At 46.9% G+C, this 10,228-nt stretch overlaps 1 long non-coding RNA gene across 2 annotated transcripts; it reads right to left on the reverse strand.

Moving 5' to 3' along the window:
• Nucleotides 1-5,977: 5,977 nt before the first annotated feature.
• On the reverse strand, nt 5,978-9,775 carry LOC123001582 (uncharacterized). Of its 2 annotated transcripts, XR_006410619.3 has the most exons (3): nt 9,672-9,764; nt 8,729-9,153; nt 5,978-8,567 (listed from the first exon to the last, which is right to left on the reverse strand). It is a non-coding gene; the product is annotated as an uncharacterized LOC123001582 (long non-coding RNA). The 2 variants fall into 2 exon arrangements; XR_008960533.1 differs by having other exon boundaries at nt 5,978-9,153; nt 9,672-9,775.
• Nucleotides 9,776-10,228: the final 453 nt, after the last annotated feature.

Raw genomic sequence — 10,228 nt, forward strand, 5'->3', positions numbered from 1 at the left:
TACTATAGTTATGTAAGATGTAACCATTGGGGGAAACCTGGTGAAGACAACCTGACTTCTCTGTATTTTTTTTTTTTTTAAGATTTTGTTTATTTATCTGACAGAGAGAGAGAGTACAAGCAGGGAGAGGGGCACGCAGAGGGAGAGGGAGAAGTGGAGGCTGGATCCCAGGACCCTGAGATCGTGACCTGATCTGAAGGCAGACGCTTAACCGACTGAGCCACCCAGGTGCCCCCTTTCCATACTGTCTTTAAAACTTCTTGTGATTCTATCATTATTACAAAAATTTAAAATATAAAATAAAATGATGCACCTGACAGTATCAAGCATTATTTTCCAGCAGAGTATGAAATCTTTACTACCTCCTCTTATTTAAACCTCTCCCCTCACTAGCACTGCCAGATCAGGCCTGCTCCAGGCATTATTAGCGCAGGCTAAGCCGTGCTGTAGTAATTAAAGAAAACAAATCAGAAGTCCCTGAAATTTTGGTACTTGAGCATAATAAGACGTTGACACCTATGTCCACGATGCGTAGGGCAGTTCACTTCTGAGCAGTGACTCAGAGACCCAGGCTCCGTCCATCCTGTGGCTCTGCCGTCTTCAACCTGTGTTTTCGATGACCGCCCTGGGAGGAGAAGGAAAATAGTGGGCGATCTTGTGGGGGACTTGATGGTGAGGCCTGGAAGCGTTCTCTGTCATTCTCACCTAGATTCCATTGCCCAGAAGGTAGGCATTGGAAGCCAGCTTAACCTTCAGTGTTGTTGGGAAATACGGTCTTGCTGCATGCCCAGGAAGAGCACTCATGGTTGGAGGGAGGATCTTGCAGTGCGGTGGGTGGTGGGTGACGAGATTCTGTGTTCTCTGCAGAGGGAAGGGTGACATGATAGTTTCTTTTTTTCTTTTTTGTTCTCCCCAGGGAGGTAAGGAATGAGAAGAAGAAAAGGATAAAGCCTTCTACTGGTGGTGTGTCTGGGGTTGGCTCCATGCATGGCCCACACGCTTACTCTCTTTCTCCTTGGGCATCTCAGTGGGGGGTCTGGAGACCCTGCTCCCCTCAGCATGGGCACAGTGAGTCCACTTTACACTGACACTTACTCATCTTCTGCATCGAAAGGCACATCCAAGCTTCTTTCCATTGGAGCCACTCTACCCTGCTATTCAGAATGGGCACGGTGACACAGTGAGTCCTGGGCAGGTTCCTTTGAGGTGACTCAAGACTGATCCTGGAAAAACCAGCATCCTGGCTCCACTGAAAGCCCGAGGCTCACACTGATCCCTCCATGGCCAAGAGAGAAGTTTTTGCCAAGAGAGAAAGCTTTAACCGGACTCTTACCTTAGGTTTTTTCTGGCAAGAGTGAGACAACACAGGCCATTTGCTCCCCCAAACTCGAATACTTTGCTCTTCACTAGTGCCCACAGGGTCTCCTTACTTGGCTTGAGGAGGGAACCCCCTTTCCCTGTCTGTGTGGGTGAGCAGGAAGGGAAGACAGTCCATCCTCTCTGGTTTCATTCAAATCAATTTCCTGGTCTCAGGTTACATAGAGGCAAGAGGGGGGTGCCACACTGCAGGGCTCCTACCCTCCATTAGCAACTCCCGCATGGGTGGTTGGACTCCCCTCTCTAGAAGATATTGCTGCTTAACACCTATTGTCTTCAGCTCTGGAGTCTCTGGCAAAATGCCCAGTGAACTGGGAAAGATGCACTTCACACTGTGTTAAATAGCATTATTCCCATTTTATAGTTGTAGATCTTCAGGTTCAAAATGGTTAAGGAATTTGTGCAAAGCCCCACAGCTCTACGGTAGATCGCAAGAGCTGTGGACTTGGTGGGTGAGATACCGGAGATGGGGTGAAGAAAAAGAATGTAATTAGATCTAATTTTGGTAAGTCACTGTGTTCATTGAGAGTAGAGGAGAATCGCTTCAATATGTTTAGTTGGGGACCAGAAAGTCAAGAAGAAGGAAGTTCTCTTTGTAATTCTTTAACTGAGTCTTTTTTTCTGAGTCTTCTCCCCTCTCATCCAATCTCTCTGACTTCCGACTTCCGGTGCTTCTTCCTACCACGGGCCCAGAAAAGCCCCTACCTCCTGAGCAAAGGCTAGTCCCACGACAACCACTTAATGCCCTTGGAGTATTCCTCATAGAGTGGGATGACAAAATTATAATTTTAGCAGCTCTGACTAGAGGGCTTTGTAGGGAAGGAAATTTGCTCAGGAAAACAGTTTGAAAACTTGAAGGTATGGGTTAGAAAGTGTCTGCAAAACAAAAGAAAATTGTCGAGCTGTCATGTATGAGAAATGGAACAGGAATTTGGGGGGAGGGAAGAGCAGAGATGAGGGAAGGGAGGGAGGGAAGAAAGAAGGTGAGCGGGGCAGCAAGGTGGGAACCTGGACCTGCAAAGCGGAACCCTGGTGAGGGACTTTAAGGACAAGAATGTCCAGCAGCCATTTTGTATTACTTGAGGTGAAAGCCACCCATCTCCCAACCTTCCGTAAGGCTCCAGGACATCCCTGCCTTATGTTCATGCTGAGGGGGAAAGGAGAGATTAAGGACAGACCAGGCTTTCTAAGTCCAACTCGGTTAGGAGTACAGAGAGAAGCTGGTGACAAGAGGAGAGGGAGGCCATGAGCCTAGAGAACACAAGCTTGGAGGCCAAAGTGGCCGCAAGAAGGATGCCCCCAGGAATGTGTGACAGTCTTGAAGGAGCACACTCGACTTCCTGTGGGACATGGCTGAGTCAGCTTGAGCTAATTTAACCTAAACCCCATGTGACAGGGCGACTGCAGCTGACATCTGGGTTGCACTCAAATAATCAAAAATTCTCCTAAGAATGTGCTTCGTAACTCCTTCCTTACTGAACTTTTTACCCAGCTTACTAAAAAGAATAGTTTTGAAACCACTCCCATTTGATTTGCCATTTCAAGCCTTTCAGAGGAGGTGCTGGAGAGGAACGGAAGAAACAAACACCAGAAAGCGATTCAGGACGAGAGAAGCAGAAGGTGCAGTAGGGTCGACTGAAGATCCTCAGTGACTGTTTGACAGTGAGTTGGGGCAAAGCTCGTTCTGTGTGTATGCGTGCTCATGCCTGTGTTCTCGAGCAGGCTTCCCAGATTTTAATGTGCACGTGGACCACGGAGGATCGAGGGGGGATGGACAGTGGTTAATGAGATTCTTTCTACCCAGAAGTCCATTAGTGGGGCCAAAAGAAAAAGGGGGATATGGAGAAGATAAGAGTGTAGATGAGAGGAGAAGAGCGAAGGGAAAATAGAGAGAGAGAAGATTAAAAAAACCAACCACCACGACCTAGAACCAGGGATCTCCAGTATGGGAAATGGGAAGTCACCAATAACTGTTCTGGAACTCCTTGATGTTTTGTTTCAATAGGTTGCTTTGCCCTCTATTAAATAGCATACATTCTTTGTGCCCTAACAGTCCTTACGTTTCTAGGGTGAAAAAGTAGAGACACGATTCTCCAGTCATTCACTAATATTTGTTCATTTGTACGGGTAACACCAGTGCTGTGATACAGCTGTTTCCTGTATGAATGGAATTTACAATCTGGTGGAGACTATCACACACAACACACATGGAAAAGCAAATTACAAGTCAAGTAAATGATGCATGGAGCCTAATACTATATATATATTTAAAAAGAAACTTTCTCTTCTGTTTTACCATTTTTCTACCACTTGTTGATGTGGGGGAGGCAGACTTATTATCACGATTTTATGAAGGAGAGGGGAGCTCAGAGAGGTAAGGTGACTTGTCCAAGGTCATGCTGCTAGCCAGGAGCAGAGCCTGCATGTGGCGTCTTCTGGTTTTGTTCTGGTGCTCTTTCCATCAGCCCCTCCCATTGAAGGCAGTAAAGTTTATTGTGTTCCACTTCACCCACTTTTCTGACTTTCCTTAGCTTAGCAAGCTGGGCTTCTCAACAGCTCAGCACTTCACTGGTTTACAGTTTCCTCCCTCATTTAAAATCTAAACTAGTTAAACAAATTTCCTGGAAAACCAAAGTAATCTTTAAGCAAAGTCCACCGCTGGAACACAGTTGACTAAATAGGAGGTATTTTCAGAATACAAGTCATTGAAAACAGTGGGGGAAAATGAAAACCTCTTTGCAATCTTAATTTCTCTATTGCCTGTTGCTTGGTTCCCAAACTCATGCATACAACCCAGCCTCTCTTACAGATATGTAGGCCCAGGGGACCTGTGTATTTATACACATGCAGACATACAGGGGACATGATTTTGCTAACTGAAAACAAGTTCTCCCATTAAATGCCAGCACACGAGTTTGACCCTACTATTATGGTAACTTAATCATGTAGTTTAACCCTAAATAGGTCTGTAGTCTGACAGGTGATTTAATAAGTGTAAATGCAGCTGAATTTCCACCTAAATTGCTCATGCTTGTAATGCACATACTCACGGATGCCTGCTTCCAGAAACTTATTACACATATACGAGTTAACTAGTTAAGTGGAATTTGCTTTGGAAGGAGGAGTCGAATGGCGATGGCGGTCCGGGCGGAAAGGATGACTGTGAGCTGAGTTTCCCACTTCGTGGAGTTTTGTTGTGCTGCCTGCTTCTCACCAACAGAGCACACAGGGGCGTCGTACCCCCAACAGCTCCTGACTCCACGAGTAGTGAATGAGCGTGTTCCCGTAGGACACTCATAGTATGTGCTGGAGATTCTGGTTCTCGGTCCTTAATCCAGCTCCCCTCCCTCCCAGCCCTGAAATACATTTCCATTTTCTCCTTTTCAAAGTCTTTCCCCCCATGTTACCAATCTCCAGTCTTTTCATCATTTACATCTTTATATTTTAGAATGTATTGAAAGTATATATTTAGAATATCTCCAGACGTTGATTTGTTTCTTCTCCATTCCTCATATAATGCAATGATCGCTGGAAAGATGCGCTGATTTGCTTGTTTCCTCGGGGCTCTGAAGCGACGGTTCCCAAAGGGGCGAGAGCGGAGGATCTAAAACCCTGGGTTCTTGAGAGTCGCGTGGTGTGGGAGGTTGGGGTGCTCATCAGTCTCCAGAGCTTTCCCCTTCTCTAGTGCTAACCAACTGGTAATTATGCCTGAGGAGACAAATGGGGATCAAAACATGTTTCCTGGCTTCACGGATGGCAAAGTTGGATTGGAGAGCACAGCAGGAAGTGTGTGCTCTGTTAAAAACAGGAAGACCCGAGAGAGAGAGAGAGAGAGAGAGGGAGGGAAGGAGAGCTAAGAGACTAGAAGAGGCTAAGAGACACTGGAGATGGGCTACAGAAATGTCCCTCCAATCCCCTTCCTGAGCCTGGTGAGGGCGTGAGGCTAGAACACGTGGTAGAGGAGTAAGGTTATTCCAGAAGCCCCTGCACGTTTTCTCTTCTCATGCTGCTCTGGGAAGATGTCAGTGCGGGTACATCTTTTACAGCCTCGTCTGTTCTGAGGAGTAGTCAAGGGAAGGCCCAGCAGCACTCCTGGTTCAGACCCCTGGCCCAGGCCCTGTGTGTTAGCGGGCACTGCTCTGGCCCTCCTCTGGCAGCGCCCTTCCCCGTGGGACAAGCGGAGGGGCCCATCCCAAGACCACACTCTCCTTGGGAATCTCCTGCCTAAATCACCCAGAGCATGTGTGGGCTTCTACCTTAGTGGACTTCTAGGTCTCTGCCCTCCTGCTGTGCCCCGGAGCGGTGGGACCACCACTTGGGTGCTGTCCTCTAGGACTGAGGAATGGCCAAGAGGTAGATATACACAGGGGTGGAGAGGTCGGGGGTGTGACGGAACTTGGACATTCCAGCTGGAGCTGCAATGTTGGAGTGTGGGGTGGAGAGGGAGGGAAGAGGAGGGGGAAGGGGGCAAACCACAGACTGATGGCCAGTTGTCCTAGAAGCCTGAGTTCCAATATAGGACTCTGAGGACTGTCAGAATTTTAAATTAGAAACTTTCAGGTTGTTATAAACATATATTTATGTAGGAGAACAGAGCATATTTTATTTAACAGTTTATTAGCTTGATTTATGGCTTTTAAAAATTCAGACACATGGTATTTGGGCCTCTATCTGTATTCTTGCCCTAGACCCCCCAGGTGTTAGGAATAGGAACAAGGCGGTCCTGGGCTGACTCTTATGGAGGCTCTAAGGGAGAGAACAGAGCCTGTATTGCATAACAAAACTCCCCAAACTTAGAGACCTAAGACCATAACTATTTTATTACGTTCACCGCATTCGTGGATCATGAATTCAGAGTGGACCCATGGTGGGGACAGAGGCTTGAGGTGTGGGCACTGCACCAGTAAGAATGGAAGGCTGGTGGCAGCTCAGTGACTGGGGGCAAGAGTCACTGAAGACGTCCTCGCTCACCCGGGCGGTCACTATGGGTGGTTGGCGGGGAACCGTGCTGAAGGTGTCGGACCCAGCATTTACACACCGCCTCTCCTTGTGGCCCAAGCTTCCTCACAGCCTCATGGCTGGGTTCAAGGGTAAGCATCTTAAAAAGACAGGAGCTGTCAGGAATTTTATGACCTAACCTTGGAAGTCACACTGTGTCACTTCTGCCCTAGTTATGAACCCACCCAGATTCAAGTGGAGGAAACACAGACCCCACTTATTGATGGTAAAAGTGTCAAAAACACATTGTACACAGGATGGAAGATACTGTTGAGGCTACTTTTCGAAAATGCAGTCTGCCACAGTGTTCTTTGTGCAAGAGTGCACAATAGCCAGGGTTTGGAACGAGATCCCTGGTCCTGGGTTCCATGAGGATATTCTGAGTTAATTCAAGTCGAAGTTTTAGAAGAGTGTTTGGCATATGAGGAGACTCACTGAACAGCAGGGGCCACCATCATCACCATCATCGCTGCCCCTATAGTAACATCAACATCACCGCCACCACAACTAGTATCACCACAACTGTCACCATCATCGTCACATCATTGTCATCAACACTAGCGCTGTCGTCATCTCAGAAGAACCTATGGCGATGGTTCAGTCATGTGTAGGAGGGAGGAAGCTGAGGCCTGGTAAGTTAAGTGACGTTTTGGGTGTCCCCAAGTGATCCAGTGGGAGTTCTGTACTTGAACTTGGGCTTCTGACTCCATCAGAGAACCGTATCGTGGTGGTTTGGGGCCATTGCAAGGAATGGGCCATGTATTAAAACAGCATCAATGACTAAATCTCAGTCACTGCTTTTGTCTGATGCTAATGTCTCCAGGGAAGATTTAGGTGGTCCATTTTTTCATGAATCCTTAAAAAAAAAAAAATCCCAGCAAATGTTTCTAAACTCATAACCACAAGACTTTAATAATAAGATAGCCACTGATTTGTATAATTTAGATTTAAAAAATCAGACTTGTTTTATTTTGAAAATATCTCCTAAGGCAATTAACAAAACAAGTTTGTAGGGAATGCTGTCTAATTATTTGAGGAGCCAAACTTTATCTATGCAAATATTCTATGTATGGAAAGGAGTAATTACAAGATTTTATCACTCTTCATTAAATCTTGTCTCCAGAACCCCACTTGGCAATATTCTCCTATTTGATAGTGCTTAAGTAGTTGAAAATTAAGCAATTTCTTTAAAGAGCGCTTCTGTAGTTACAACCCGTGTCTGCAAATTTATTTTTTTCCACAAAAATCAGAAATGATAAGCTTTTGTCTTGTTGTATGTTTTGTTTGGTTTCATTTTGGGTTGTGTTGAAAGAGCTAGTGTTCCCTTGAGGGAATGAGGGTAGCAAAACCAAACCAATCAATACCCACTGATCTGTGGCCAGCTTGGGCTACTGGCAGGGTATGCGAGGGGTGAGAGCGGATCGGACGTCAGTTCGTGCTTCTCTCTCGGGATCCAGAAGCATCTTACAGTGTCAAGAATGTAGGTCAGCATTACTTTATGTAACTGTCCCCCTTTTTGTTTTCAGTTGGGAGGTCAGGGCAAGGGTAAATGTTCGTAGAGGTTGTCCATCCAGATTGAGCCTGGGGCCTGTCCAAGGAGCCAGAGTCCAGTTGACGTTGGCTATTCACCACCTGGTATCAGCAGGGGAGGGGGTAGCAACGAACTCCTCTGCTCAGGTGCTTTGGGCAGAAATGGCGGCACAGTTGTTTAGACCAACAACTACACCCCCGTTTGTGAGGAAGTCTCTGCCACTAGGCCACTTGGGTTCACCGCTTAGTAATTGTGCGATCACGGGCAAGCGTGCCTCAGTTCCTCACGTCTGTAAATTGAGAATAAGAATAGGACTTACCCCGTAGGATTCTTACGAGGTGAAATGAGTAATATGTGCGAAGGCCAAGCAGCGTCCCGCACGCAGCTGGTCCTCCTCACGCGCTCTCGGGCTCTTCACCTGACGCCAACAGCAAGCCCGTCCCGAGACTGTGCTATGTGGCGGGCGCCGTGTAGTCGGCCACATTCTATCCACACCACACCTCTGCGTGCTCGCTGGTCTCATCCCCATTTCGCAGATGAGGAAAGAGGCACAGGGAAGTTTCAAGTTTGCTCAAGGTCACGCATTAACGGGTGTAAGAACTGGGTTTCACGGCTGGTTGTGTCGGACTCAAAAACTTGTGAGCTTCACCACCGCAGGCCACTGCGATGAAACCAAAATTAAACAAAGCAAAAATAACCTTGTTATTGGCATACTTGATGTTCCCTGCGAAGGCTATTAGGTTATTCTTAGACTGTAAAGTCTGTGGGGCTGTGAGTTTTTCGACACCGTCTAGCATGGCGCTGTGCGCAGAAGACACTCACCAGAGGCTTTCTGTCCCACTGCCGTGGTTGTTGCTGATAACACTCGAAGCTGGAACCTTGGACGTGGCCTCTAGTGCTGTCGGCAGGGGCCCTGCGCACAGGCACCAGCCCATGGGTTCCAGCAACCTGGACGATGGTATGGGTGGTGTTTTGGGTGGAGGGAGGGTCAGAGATTCTCCCCCATGAGTCCTTGAGTCTCCCACATTTCCATCCATTTTCAAGCAAAGTCAGACCGAGTGCCTTTTGTTAAGCTCTGCTCAAATAGAGCCACGTTACCTTTCTGCTGATGCCTCTCCTTGCCCATGCTTCTCTTTTTTCTCTCGAACCACAAACAAGGGAAGATTGATAGCTGGGATGGAAAAACCCATGGTGTGGTCTCACAAATATAGGTCTAGGCTGGGGTGGGGGAGATCCTCCTTCCTCATCTGTTTGTTTAAAGATAAAGAGGCCCTTTCAGTCCACATGGGGTCCAGCAATTTAACCATAAACTATATTAATGGATGTCAGAAAGTACCTGGTCTGCTGAGCTGACTGGGGAGGGACAGAACCCTGGGTTCTCATCACTCTGGGCCAAGCTTCCCCAACCCCCTCAATTTAAAAGTATTATCTCTTAAGTGCTTATTGTAGAGTCTCGTACCCCAAGTTTTTAAATTAAAAAAAAAAATGTTTAAGCCTTTTGTGTTTCTAATACACAGAGATCCTGGAATTTCAGATCTGCCAATAACTTTCCCTGTTCCAAAGGAAAAAAAAATCATTTTTTTTTCCTTACTGGAATTTTTTCATTCCTTCCCACCCACCCCACCTCCATTTCTCATTTCCTCAGGAAACCATTTAGTTGGAGACACAGGGAAAGTTTTCCAACACACTTCCCACAGCCCCCACAGACTCATGCACACCCGGAGAGCAATTTAGCACCAAGAACATATGTTGCAATATACTCAACCTTGCCCATAAAGATTTCTGTCTCCAGTTCTCCGGAGCGCTCAGAAGGCTTGTGGAGAAGGCAGCCTTCGTCCCTGTTCACGCCCATCACCCTCCGGGAACCATAAAGGTGGTTTGGCTGGCCCCACGGTGTCTGCCCTTTGCTCTGGGCTGTCAGTCAATGAGGCCACTCTAGAGTTGCTATGGCCCTTCCATGGTGTCCCTGAACATGACCTTCCTATGGGCTTTCTGGAGGAAAGGAAGGTGAGGGAGGGACTCCCTTTTGACTTTTGGAGGGATTATGGGAGTATTGGTCATTTTTTAAAGTTGAACAAATATTTGAGAGCTTTACCATGTACTAACCAATGTCTTAGGTGCTGGGGATACACGCGGTGAAGGAGACAGGCGAAGTGCTTGTTTGCAAAGTTCACCTTCTAGCTTAGGGAGTAGCAGTGTTAACTAGAGAAGGTGAAACAAGAGTAGATAGGCAAATCCAGGAAAACTAATAAACAAAATGCATGCATTGAGTGAAAAGAGCCACGAAGAGATCAAATAGCATTTTAGAATAGTGACTAATCT

Source organism: Ursus arctos, unplaced genomic scaffold, assembly GCF_023065955.2.
Source record: "Ursus arctos isolate Adak ecotype North America unplaced genomic scaffold, UrsArc2.0 scaffold_2, whole genome shotgun sequence".
In the NCBI taxonomy this organism is placed as follows: Eukaryota; Metazoa; Chordata; class Mammalia; order Carnivora; family Ursidae; genus Ursus; species Ursus arctos.